A 12,687-nucleotide genomic window follows, 5' to 3' on the forward strand; every position below is an offset into this window, starting at 1 on the left:
TCTGGCAGTACTTTTCTGTGGACAGGCCCCACCTCGTCCAGCATGGCTGCCTTAATCATGTCCTAATCTCTTGCCCGCTAATCACTAAGAGCCATATATGTGCTTCCCCGGTTAAATGGGGTGTCATTCGAAAGGCCCACATTGCTCTGTCCCTATGAGGTCTCACCGCTGCTCCTTTAAGAGTAACCAAAACCAGATCAGGGTTGTTCGCAGGTCCCATTTTACAGAGTCTGATCTCCTGTGCCTGGTTTCCATTTCCTGTCACAGGACTCGCCAGACTTTGGAGGAGTTGTTGCCAGACCTGGGCTTGCTCCCGTATAAATTCCTGAAGGCTCTTTTGCTGTTAAACCTACCAGGCAAGCAAAGGCTGTTTTTCTGCCTGGTGGGATTGTTGGAAGGTCTGTGGGGTCTTCTACACCAGCAGTTCTCAACTTGGCTGGTTTTAGGGGTTCCGCCAAGCAGGGCTGGCAGGAGACTAGCTGGGGCTTAGGGCAGAAAGCTGAAGCTCTGAGCCCAGCCAGGCTGGAGCCCTGAGGCCCAGCACCTGCACTAAAGCCCTGAGCCCCTGCACCTTGTGGAGTTAAAATCTAGAGCCAGGAGCCCCAAACTCTGATGCCTGGCAGGGCAGAGGCCTGGGTCTGGGCCATGGAGTATTTATAGCTTGTTGAGGTGAGAGGAGGCTCAGAAACAGAAAGGTTGAGAACCCCTGTTCTATACTTCTCCTTGCTGCTTCACCACCCATTTCAGTGTGTTCCCTCCATCACCCGGACTGCCAGACCTCTACCCCGGCTTCTCCAGCAGGCTCTCCATTTGCATAGATAACAGGGAAGTCCCTGATGAGCCCCCAGCTGTGACAGAGAGGGCTGTTGCACCCCCACATTTTCTACAAACACAGACCACGTTGAGACTTCCTTGCTTGTAAACACCAACGTGTAGTCTATTTTATCCCCCTATCAACACATAGCACCTTTATCTTGTATCTCAACTTTCTAAACTCTTCTCCAAAATGGGGGGTAAGCTGTTTCCAATCAGAGAGCTCACTTTGTCAGGCTCTCCCAGCTTTTTGTCTTTCTGTTTCTCTTTGGGTGAGCAGACAGCAAGGGTGAAAAATCAGGACAGGGGGTGGGTGGTAATAGGCACCTGTATAAGATAAAGCCCCAAATATCGGGCTATCTGGTCACCCAAGTTTCTTTCTCTGTCTGTTCCGCTCAAAGGGCTCCTGCCCATGTCCTTTTATACTGTTTCCCTGTTAATGGAATGATTGGTTCCGTGACTCACTAGCCCCAATCTGACCTCTTAATCAGCTACACCTCTGTCCAATTAGGCTTTCTGTAAGGAACTGAATTAGTACTAACAGTGACCAGAGTGCTGACTCAAGTGCAAACCCTCAGCACTCTGCCACATCATATCTGGAGATACAACCCCAAAATATCCACTAGTGATCACCACATTCTATGCCCCCCAGTTTTGGGGTCCTGATCGTGTATCTTTTCTATATCTTTGTACTCTGCTAGTGCCCATATTCCTTGCAGAAAGTGAAAAATGACCGCAACATTTTGTCCCTAGCAAAACTAGTTATATGAGATGTATGAGACAGAAACTTACCTCCTGGCATCAAGTCCTTCCAGGGACATTGGTGACCAGGATATTGCCAATGGATGAACTGTCGATGAACAGCAGACCTGACAAGTAACCTGGGCTTCCTGACTCTGTTCAGGCTGCACCTTCCTACTGATTGCTGCAGTTCTGTGCCTCTCTTTCCCCAGGTTTTCTGTCCAAGCATTAGAATCTGTGCTTTTCAAAGTTGGGAATGAGAGACTGGTGAGAGTCCTCAGGCTGCAGAAAACATGGATTCTGCTTGAAAACCCCCAGACTCACCATGAGGGAGTGTGTCTGCTGGTGAGGTAAGAGATCTAGGAGGCATGATTTTATCCTTTGGGAATTAGTAGCAAATAGAGTGGCTGAGAGGGAGCCTTCAGTTTATAGCTTTGTGGGGGGTGCCCTGGGTGGAAACACACAGCTCCCACCCATAGATATCAGAGCTGTCTGCTCAGAGCAGCTGAGTTTTTGAAGTGTGCAATCGACCCCATAAGTGGTTTCTTTTGCCTTCCAGAGTTTTGCTAAGATCAGGACTAGTAACACCTGAGATCATCCAGAGCATCCTCCCCTGGGTGAATTCCCCAATGGAAAACTTCCGAGTCACCGGCACAGCTTTCCTTGCCCAGGTAAGACACGGGGCTCCGAAGAGCAGTTTCACCATTAGACCGTTGTCTGTTTGCCTTTCTTTTAAGGAGTTGTACAGTTCAGTTCATAGGAGTAACTGTCATTTTAGATAGTAGACTGGGTCCCCCTTTATATGGAAACCTGACCAGGAACTTCATTCTACCTTTCGGAGTCATTCTCTCGCTGATATTTGTATTGCTGTCATTGCCTATTCTCGCTACACAACCACAGGTGCTGGCTGAGAGAGATACAGACAGAGTTTGAAATTCTGGACCTCTTCTGCCAAGTCCCAGTGCTGATACTAACCAACAGCTCCTGATTTTGGTTTCACTCAGCAGATCTTAGGAATGAACCTAGTGTCCTAATACTATAAAATAAGCAACATACAAATACATTCACATCTGTCTTAGGTTCTCATGACTATTGTATCTGAGTACCTCAAAACTCATTTATGTATGTATGTGTCCCCACAACACTCCTGGGAGGTAGGGAAGCACTATTATTCCTATTTTACAGGCAGGGAGCTGATGCACAGAAGGGCTAAGTGATTTGCCCAAGGTCACTCAGGAAGTCTTTGAGGGAGCAGGAAATTGAACCTGGGTCTCCTAAGTCCTAGGCAAGTGTGTTAACTGCTGGACCATCCTCCCTTTCTACAGCCCTCCTCTAACATCTGCATCATATTTCCACTTACGCTAAGTAACTATCTTAGGGGCTCATCTGGTTCTAAGAAAAACAATCGATCTGTGCCTGGGATGGGCTGTTCCTGGGCTTTGAGGCTCCTTACAAGAGGCCCCATGGTCCTACTGCCCCCTGCCCCAGGAAAAGAGCCACAAATCTGGGGCTGTCTATAGAGGCCTCATGAAAGCAGCCAATCAGAGCCCATCAAGCTCAGCTAAAAGGAGCTGCAGGGCCTTAGCAGGTCAGTTCCTGCCAGGAACTGGAGGGGCAAGAAACGATGCTGCTCTCTGGCCACAGAAATTCAGGGGATTGCCAGAGTTTGATTCTGGAAGCATTTGCTTAAGTTGGATTTACAGGAAGAGAGTCCTTAAGAACTTTAACCTTGAGGTGAGGGTGAAGCTAAAAGTGGCCTGTAGGAAAAAGCAACAATGAACTGAAATCAAGTGGTGCCTAGCTACTGTTTACAGGGTCCATGGTTTGGAGCTCAGAGTTGTGGGCAGGCCCTGGTTCCCCTACCACTTACAGTGGCATAAGCCCCAGGAAGGGGACAATGCTTACGGAGAACTTGAACAAAGGGCAGAATTTCAAGGACCCAGAGTTGGGGCTGGAGACCCTAGTGAGAGCAATGGGACTGTTCTTGACTAGCCCAGAAGGGGTTCATTTGGACTTTGGGACTTAGCCAGAGGCCTGAGCCACAGAAGACTCACTAAGGTCAGCTGGCAGGGTGCACCAGGGGTGAGAAAAGGACTGTGGTACAGACCCAGCCACTAAGAGGCTCTCAAGAGGTGAGTGGATCCCTATTATAGTGCCCAAAAGGAAAGCAGCATGTTTTTAAGACATTTCTCATTTGTGTGGAATGATAAAGTTACAGTGTGTTATGTGCCACGTATCAGAGGGGTAGCCATATTAGTCTGTATCCACAAGACTGTGGCTATCGGAGGACTCCTTGTTGTTTTTAGTGTGTTCCATGTCGGGTCAAATTCTATTCCCAATCTTAAGGATCATATGGGGGCTAATGGACATGTTGATTTTATTTCAGCTAATGACTGATCCCATGCTCAGGGAGAAGAAGTTGCTTAAGAGTGTCTTGCGCATCTTGGAAGAAAGGTCACAGGATAGGAACAGCATTGTCCGTCAGATGGCAGTAAGAGGCCTGGGAAATATAGTCGATGGGGCGCCTGTGAAGGTATGAGAGAATACTGAATAGGATGCAATATAACTAGAGAAACCAAGGGAAATAATTGTTCAGAGTTTACAGAGGCTGCACACAATGCACTAGGCCAAATTCTGTTCTCTCCCATACCCTAGTAACCTTTTTGCAGTCAATACAGAGCAAGCTGGATCCTTTGGTAAACTGGGCATAAGTAAACAATGTGCACTTTAATGTAACCATATGTAAATGTATACATCTAGGAACAAAAAATGCAGGCCATACTTACAGGACGGGAGACTCTATCCCAGGAAACAATGATGCTGAGGAAAAAACTTGAGCCATGGCAGATATTCAGTTGAACATAAGCTCCCAATGCGAAGTTGTGGCCAAAAGGACTGAAATGATCCTTGGAGGCATAAACAGAGGAATCTTGAAGAAGAGTAAAAAAGTTATTTTCCTTCTGAATATGGCACTCATGTGAGCGCTGCTGGAATGCTGTGTCCAGATCAGGTGTCCACAATTCAAGAAGGATGCTGATAAATTAGAGAGGATTCAGAGAAGAGTCACAAGAATTATTAAAGGATTGGAAAATATACCTCTAGTGATAGACTCAAGGAGCTCAATCTATTTAGCTTTACGAAGAGAAGGTTAAGGAGTGACTTGAGGACAGTCTATAACTACTCACATGGGGAACAAATTTTGATAATGGGTTCTTCACATTAGCAAACAACGGTATAACAAGATTCAATGGAGAAAAAGGAAGCTAGATTAATTCAGACTGGTAATAAGGCATACACTTTTAATAGTAATTTTAATTAACCATTGGAACAATTTACCAAAAGTTGTGGTGGATTTTCGGTCACTAGCAATTTTAAAATCAAGATTGGATGTTTTTCTAGAAGATATACTCGAGTTCAGAGACTATTTCGGAGAAGTTCTATGTTATGCAGGAGGTCAGACCGGATAATCACAATGATCCCTTTTGGCCTTGGAATCTAAGTAACTAGAAATCTAATAGGATTATGCAGGTGTATTATGGCACCGAGTTTGGCTCATTGTAGCTAGCACCTGGTCTGAAATATAGCTATAGATCTCTGGAGGGAGAGAGGGTTGATGAAATTCTCAGTTTCATAACTGCTAAAGAAAACTACTTAGAAGTGTGATCAGTGATAAGTATTCTTTAATGTCGTATGTTTGTACAGGTGAAAAAGTACAAGAAGTTTCTTCTGGACATACTGATCGGGGCCTTACATGACATTTTCAGTTCTGAAGTCATTGGCGAGAGTATGAAAGCACTGGCCAAAGTCCTGAAGGAGCTGAAAGAGAAGGACATTGGTTCTTCCTTCAAAGACCTCGCCCAACAGATCCGGACCTACTTTGACGATGTATGTAAACAGAACTCTCCAACCCCAGTTCAACCGATCTTGATTATACTCTATTTACGATGTGTGATGTGGCCTCCCTGGGCATTGCTCATGTCAGAGTGCAGAGATTTTAGGCCCCAGGGAAGGGAGGTGTTTTATGGAGGAGGAGAACATTAGGAGGATGGGGATGACATCCCTGCTCCCACAGTCTCACCTTTCTGTTCTTCTTGATTGCCACTGAGAACCGGTTTGAGCATTGGCCTGCTAAACCCAAGGTTGTGAGTTCAATCCTTGAGGAGGCCACTTAGGGATCTGGGGCAAAAATTGGTCCTGCTAGTGAAGGCAGGGGGCTGGACTCGATGACCTTTCAAGGTCCCTTCCAGTTCTAGGAGATTGGTATATCTCCAATTATTACCTTTTATTACCTTTATTACCTAACCTCAAAGAAAGTCTGAATACTAGATTAGGTAGCTAGATAACCATGAAAAGGGGGTTACAGAGCGCAATAGAGAGCGTTGGGCCTGCTCTATACCGTTTTTATGTGAGAGGGTTGGAATGATAATTCTGTTTTGCAGAGAATTTTGAGATTTCAAATTTTGGTTTTGTTCCTATTTGTGGGAACCCCTCTCCCCAAACTTCAGAACTCCTTGTGAAACAGAATTACTATTCTCAACCTAGCTCTGTTGGAAGCCTTGGCCCAGGGCAGTCTGCTCTCAGACTATCCTGCTGCTGGAAACCCAGGAAACTCTGGGAGCTAGAGGTGCCAGGGAGTTGCAAATTTGAGAGCTAGGACTCCTAGGATCATAGAATTGGAAGGGACCTCAGGAGGTCATCTAGTCCAACCCTCTACTCAAAGCAGGACCAATTCCCAGCTTTTTATCCCAGTTCCCAAAATGGCCCCCCAGGGACTGAACTCACAATCCTGGGTTTAGCAGGCCAATGCTCAAACCACTGAGCTATCCTTCCCCCCCAAAGCTGGGAGCCTGGAAGCCTATGATCCCAGTCAGCCTGCTAGATTGGCTGCCAAGGAGCTGGATGGGTGTACTGGCAAGACACCAGGCAGGTTTCTAAGGACCCTGCCTGGCTTCTGGAGGAATTTCATCAAAATTGAACTGTCTCTAAAATATTTTCATGAATCAGAAAATTCGAACAAAAAATTGGTTAATTAAAGTTTATCTGACTAGCTGTAGTTGCAATCACTCTACTTTAGCGTAGAAGAGACGGCTGTGTGAGGTGCGTGATGGGATTGTCCCTTACTTACCAAGTTGTGGGGCTTTCTTGGCTGTAGGAGGATGATGCTCTTCGCTCAGTGGCCTTTGTCCTATTTGGCATCCTGGCTCAGTTGACAAAGAAAAAATGGAAGGCCTATTTCGCCGAGCAGGTTCGAAAGAGCTGGGTCACACTTCTGCTGCACCTGCAAGACCCGAGCCCCAAGGTTTCAATGGTAAGACCAACAGGGACTTGTTTACTAAGCCAAAGGAATCTTCCTCCCAATGCCAGGGGAGCTCTGCTATTCCTGCCTGTTGTGGAGGCCCAAATTCTCCCCTCAGTTCATTGCCCTCCTGCTGAGTCAGTTCCAGCCAGGTTGGTCCATGGCTGCCTCACCAGAATCCAGGATAGGTCATGGGTCTGACCCCTACAGGTCTCTGTTCCTGTCTGACTCTTCACCCCAAGCCCCTGCCTCCCCAGAACAGAGGAGAGACCACAGCTGTGCCTGGTGAAGCAGCTTTCATTGGTATATCTGTTCCCAAAAGACATTGATGCTACCTCCAGGTTTCAGTGGAAGATCTCCCCTCTATTAGTCATTCCTGCATGTTTCTGCCAGTCACATCCAGATGAATCTCTTTTTGTCCTGGAATAGATGAGCAGTCACGCAGATGAGTTCCCTTTGATTGAACAGAGCACTCGGTAGGGAACAATTCAGTGGTGTGACACTCTTTTTCAGGAATGCAGAGCTACGTTTCACCTCTGTTTCCCGTTTTTGGGACTGAAGAGACTCCAACATGTGGTCAATAAGCACCTTGGTGGCAGAGCCGAGCTGAAGCCTGAAGAGCTCCAGGTGGACATTTGCAGACACCTTGTGAGTGAGCTGTTGAACCGTATGAGATTATTGACTGGAGGGTGATGGGAAATGTAAATCTGCCCCAGATTCCCATTTTTCCCACTTCTACCCAGCCACCTGTTCTTTCCCTTATTTACCTGTGGTTCATAAAAGCATGTGCTGGCAGTCAAAGGGCACTTCTAGCCAGAGAGAGCTCATGTGTCCCTGATTTCCTCTAGGCCAAAGAGAATGCAGAGCTGCTGGAGAACTTGTACAGCACCACCATCACATACTTCAGTAACAGCTGGGAAGAGATCCGGGCAGTTGCCGCCAACTTAGCTGGTGAGAGATGATGCCCAGTGTCCCTTTTGATATTCCCATTGAGGGAGACAGAAAAAATTCCCACTGTGCAGCACTGAGCTGCCATTAATCTCTCTGTGCCTCAGCTTCCCAGCCATAGATGGAGATGTTAATGTCCCTACCTCTCCAGGATGGTGGTCGGAGGAATTCAGTTGCTATAAAGGGCTTCGGGATTGTTGCAGGGGAAGCATGGTGCAGTCATTTCGCAGCAGCGGCTGGGACACTGTCACGTAGGGCATGGTGACACTTTGAGCTGGGGGTATAATTTCCAGCTTGATGAGACACACCCGCACTAGCCCTGTGTGCTAAAAATAGAGAGTAGCTGCGACGGCAGGAGCAGCAGGAGGTTTAACCACCCCAAGTATGATCCCATCCAAACCCCAAAGTCCATTCTCACAGTGGCTGCTCCTCCAACTGCTTGTGCTGCCTTAGCTACATTCTAATGCTAGCACTGTCAGAGCTAGTGTGGGCCCGTCCCATTGAACTAGGAGTGATGCCCCTAGTTCAAAGTGCAGACCTACCCAGTGCTGTTCAGTGCTCCTCAGTGTGACTTCATCATTGGGAGGCAAGCAGCCCACCTCCCCATAGCGCCTGCTGTTTCACCTTCCTGGCCACAGCACCTTGTCAAGGAAGCATTAGGTTCCTCCTCTTTGACCCAGTGCCCTCTTCTCCCTAGCACACCCATGTGAGACAGGCAGGCATTGGGGCTCACCTATCAGTCACCTTGTGAGATCCCTGCTTAGAACTCACTTATTCCTGGCCTCAGTCCTTTGCTCAGACCACTAGACCAAGACACTATCTTAGTATGTCTCCAATAACTGACTGCAGTGGCAAGAGGAGCACAGACTGTTTCAAGCAAATGGGTTTTATGTAAACATTATTTTTAAAAAACGTCTCTCTCATTCTCTTCAGTGTGGACTCTAAACTGCTCTAGCATCCTCTTGCCCACAGCTCACCCTTAGGCTCACAGTAGGAGACCCCAAAGACCTGCCTAGGGGCTGCTAAATATCACTTTGCACTCAACAAGGGAAGGTTTTATTGTTGTTTGTTGTTTATTTGACATTGTGTATTTAGGCATCATCCTGGAACACACAGACACTCAGCGTCTGAAATGGCTGGACCTGGAACATCTGCTGATGTGTAAGTGATAAATACAGCTGAAGTCCTGCTCATTAGTGAGTTATAAAGGAATTTAGCTCACAAGCAGCAGTAACCGATACCACTGGTGCAAAGTGCATCAGCCATACATCAAAGGACAAATTCACTCTTGCCCAGTAGAAAGTCAGACTTAATTTCCCCTGAAGGAGGAAGCTGCAGAAGGTGTGATATGAGTCAGTGCATCTCCTGGTTGTCCTGGCAATGCCCCCTCCCCAGCCAGTGCTATCCACACTTTGGGCTTTATTGGCTCTCTGTGGACTCCCCAAGTGAGAAGTAGCCACTTTCTGCTACCCCAAATTTCCCACCAGCAATTTTCCTTCCAGTAGGTGCCCTCTATCATGTGCAAACCAGCTTGGACCTGGCCTGTGTTAAATTCCAGGTTTAGTTGAGCTCAGGCAGTGGCTCCTGAATAGAGCTGGAAAATAACTGAAAAGTGGAAGCTATTGAAACAATGGACCTTCTTCCATTTGCAGCGGAGTGGATGACTTTCTGGTAGAGTCAGGGTCTCCCCACAGTTGGGAGCATGGAAGGGACCCAATGGGGGACCCTAAAGCTTTGTTTCTATTGGAGAGCTGCTGTAGTGTGGTATTCAGAAGTAATAAGTCTCCAGCTATTTCAGGCACAGGTGACCATATGAAAAGTGAGGCCTATTCATCTCATGTATTTTCCACCCCAATAGAAGGACTGAGCCCAGTTTCACATTTTTCCATGTGATCATTCTGCTCAGGTACTTCAAGGTTCTGTGATCACGCTTAGCTGTGATTTGACAGTCTGTTCACTAACGTGATGTCCTCTGTAATTTCAGCTCTCCAGGTCCTAGAGAAAGACCCAAGTCCCACTGTCCAGCTGGTGGCAACTGAGATCATAAGTGGCATCTGTCCTGGCCGAGCGCTTGGCGAATGAAGCAGAACGGAGACAAACAGAACAAGACACTCCGGTGGTATAAGGGCCCTACCATCAATCAAATGTTAACCCCTTGACCCTGGCAGCAAGATGTGTCATGTGACCCCTCTAAGAACTCCTCCCACTTTCCTCTACCAATCAGGATGGGTTTCGCCCCAATAGGAATGCCCCGAGAGAAGACTTGACCAATCAGGGGGAGTTCCGGGGCAGGTGACCTGTCCTTTGTGTGACCCCTCTAAGAACTCCTCCCACCGCCATCTACTGATCAGGGTGGGTTTCAGCCACTGGGGATCACTCCAAGAGGAGATTTGACCAACTGGGGGGAATTCTGGGGTGGGATGACCCATCCGGAAGTGCTTCATGTGACCCCTCTAGGAACTCCTCTCACCACCCTTTACCAATTGCGATGGTTTTCAGCTGCAGAGGACTGCCCCAAGAGGAGAGTTGACCAAAACAGGGTAGGTTCTCGGAAGGAGTGAACCTCCCAGAAGAGGGTCGTGTGACCCCTCTAAGAACTCCTTCCAATGCCCTCTGCCAATCAGAGTGCAGCACATCGCCTCATAAGTCCCAGCGCTGGGCAGAGGAGGCCATCTCTTACCAAGAAGACGTGTTTAATGAATTGTGGAAAGGCTGAGAGGAGACATGGACTCCTTTACCACTCCCCTGAGAACTTCAGACTTTGTTTTAACCCAGAGGACCTTTGGGCTTGTATGGATAAAGCGCTATAGCAGTTACAGTTCCGAGGAGGGCCCTTTGACTCGACCATTGATAGATACCTCGGGACCCGACCCCGAACCCTCGTGAAGAACCCCGTTGAGTGTGACGACCCCCCCTTAAAGTGGGAAGATGATCATGGCTTGGGGGAGTCACTGGTGGACAAGGTGAATGGAAAAGACGTTGCTCAGGTAAATGATTAAGAAGCGATGGTCGATCATGGGGGTATAATGGGGTTAGGAATCGACTTGGCATTGCATAAATCTAAGAACAAGCAGGGGGTTGCTTACACTGTTTTTGTCTGAAAATCTCTCAACAGCTCGACGATGCCTTTCAAGAGGCCTTTGAGAACTTACACATCGGTAGTCCTGTCGTGCATCAGCTGTTTTTGCTCCTGTCTGAGATGCAGATCTCAAGAGGAAAATCCGGAAAAGGACAAAATAGAAGAATGAACCAGCTCAGAGTCCTTCTTTGTAGGGGTCATGGCGTCCATTTTTACAGGTGGCTGTCAAAGGTTGTGTTAAACCAGGGAATTAATTAAACTTATTTAAATGTGTCCCCATGACTGTATCCCCCTCCATATTTGTGTTAGTAAAAGACGGTACCAGGAACAGTCCTGTCTCCACAAACAGCTCTGTTAATGAAAATATATTGCATCCCCAGGGAAGTTGGGAGCTTTGGTGGGGGAATCCTCTTTTCGAGCGGCCAAAAAGCACAGTAAAACTTTAAATAGAAGACAGGTAACAGCTTAGCTTTCAGATCAGATGCTTACACTTTACACAAACTGGCTCAAATACCTTTTAAAAGAAACAAGACCATTGTTTCAGATGTGGACGCGCAATGGCAAGCAGATCTGGTAGATGTTCTCCAAACACAACAGAGGCTTTAAGACGTGTTATCTGACTTTATAAAGAGTGACAGCCGGAGCTTTCACAGAACTATACGTACCAGACCTGCTGCTGATAATCCTTCACATTCTCTGAAGATATGGAAAACAGTTTATAGAGATGGTTTTAAAATAAAACCAGTTGTTGCCCCTTTTAGAAAAGGCGACCACGTGAGACTATCTAAAGTCAAAGGAATCTTTGAAAAAGGTTATGAACAGACGTTTACTGATGAGCTATCTATAGTGGATGAAGCCTTAACCAGGAGCCAGAGATCTATATACTGATTAAAAGATTATGAGGGTGAGACAGTTACTGGATCTTTTTACCCTGAAGAATTACAAAAAGTAAACCCCAAACAAGACAGGATTTACAGAATCGAAAAAGTTCTAGCAGATAAAGGAAAAGGGAGAAGAAAGCAGCTACTGGTGAAATGGTTTGAGGAGGCGACAAGTTTAACAGCTGGGTGGAAGCTTCTCAACTCTGTGACATTTAGACACAAACAAAACAAACAAACAAACAAAAAAGATTCCTCCTGCAAAGACAGAGAGAGAGAAAAATGAGCAACAACAGATTCTACATTATGTTGCCCAGCAATGCCAGCTCTGCAGTTTTTCCTCAGAACACCAGCTTGAACTTTACAATACGGCTAATTAAGCCCTAGGATCTCCGGAGAGCCTGGGAGGTGGGTTAGTGGAAATACAATACCCGCACAGCCAGAACACTATCAACGAAGACACCCCTTTTGAAATCACCTTTACAAGTATGGCATGGAGTTTATCCTACAACGAGGTTATTACTCGTCCATACCTGAATTATTGGATCATATGAACAGTACTGTGGCTCGTCATCCCACACCGCCTGAGGTGGTCATGAACTACGACCCTGGGGGTAGAAAAGTTAGTCTTAAATCCGCTGATTTTACTTGTATGTTTTCTATCAGCCGGGAGCTAACTAATATTCTAGGTTTGGGCCCAAAAAAGATTCCTCCTGCAAAGACAGAGAGAGAGAAAAATGAGCAACAACAGATTCTACATTATGTTGCCCAGCAATGCCAAAAATTCCCCTTCTCAGCAGACCTCACAGGGCTTTTAATTTCTTGCGTCTGTTCACAGATATTGTAGAACACGAGTTCGTGGGGGACTTTTCTGTTCCCCTGTTACGCTGTGTCCCTGTCCGAGGAAGGAACAACAAGTTTGTCACCATCAC

This window comes from Mauremys reevesii, linkage group 5 (genome assembly GCF_016161935.1).
Source record: "Mauremys reevesii isolate NIE-2019 linkage group 5, ASM1616193v1, whole genome shotgun sequence".
Classification (NCBI taxonomy): Eukaryota; Metazoa; Chordata; order Testudines; family Geoemydidae; genus Mauremys; species Mauremys reevesii.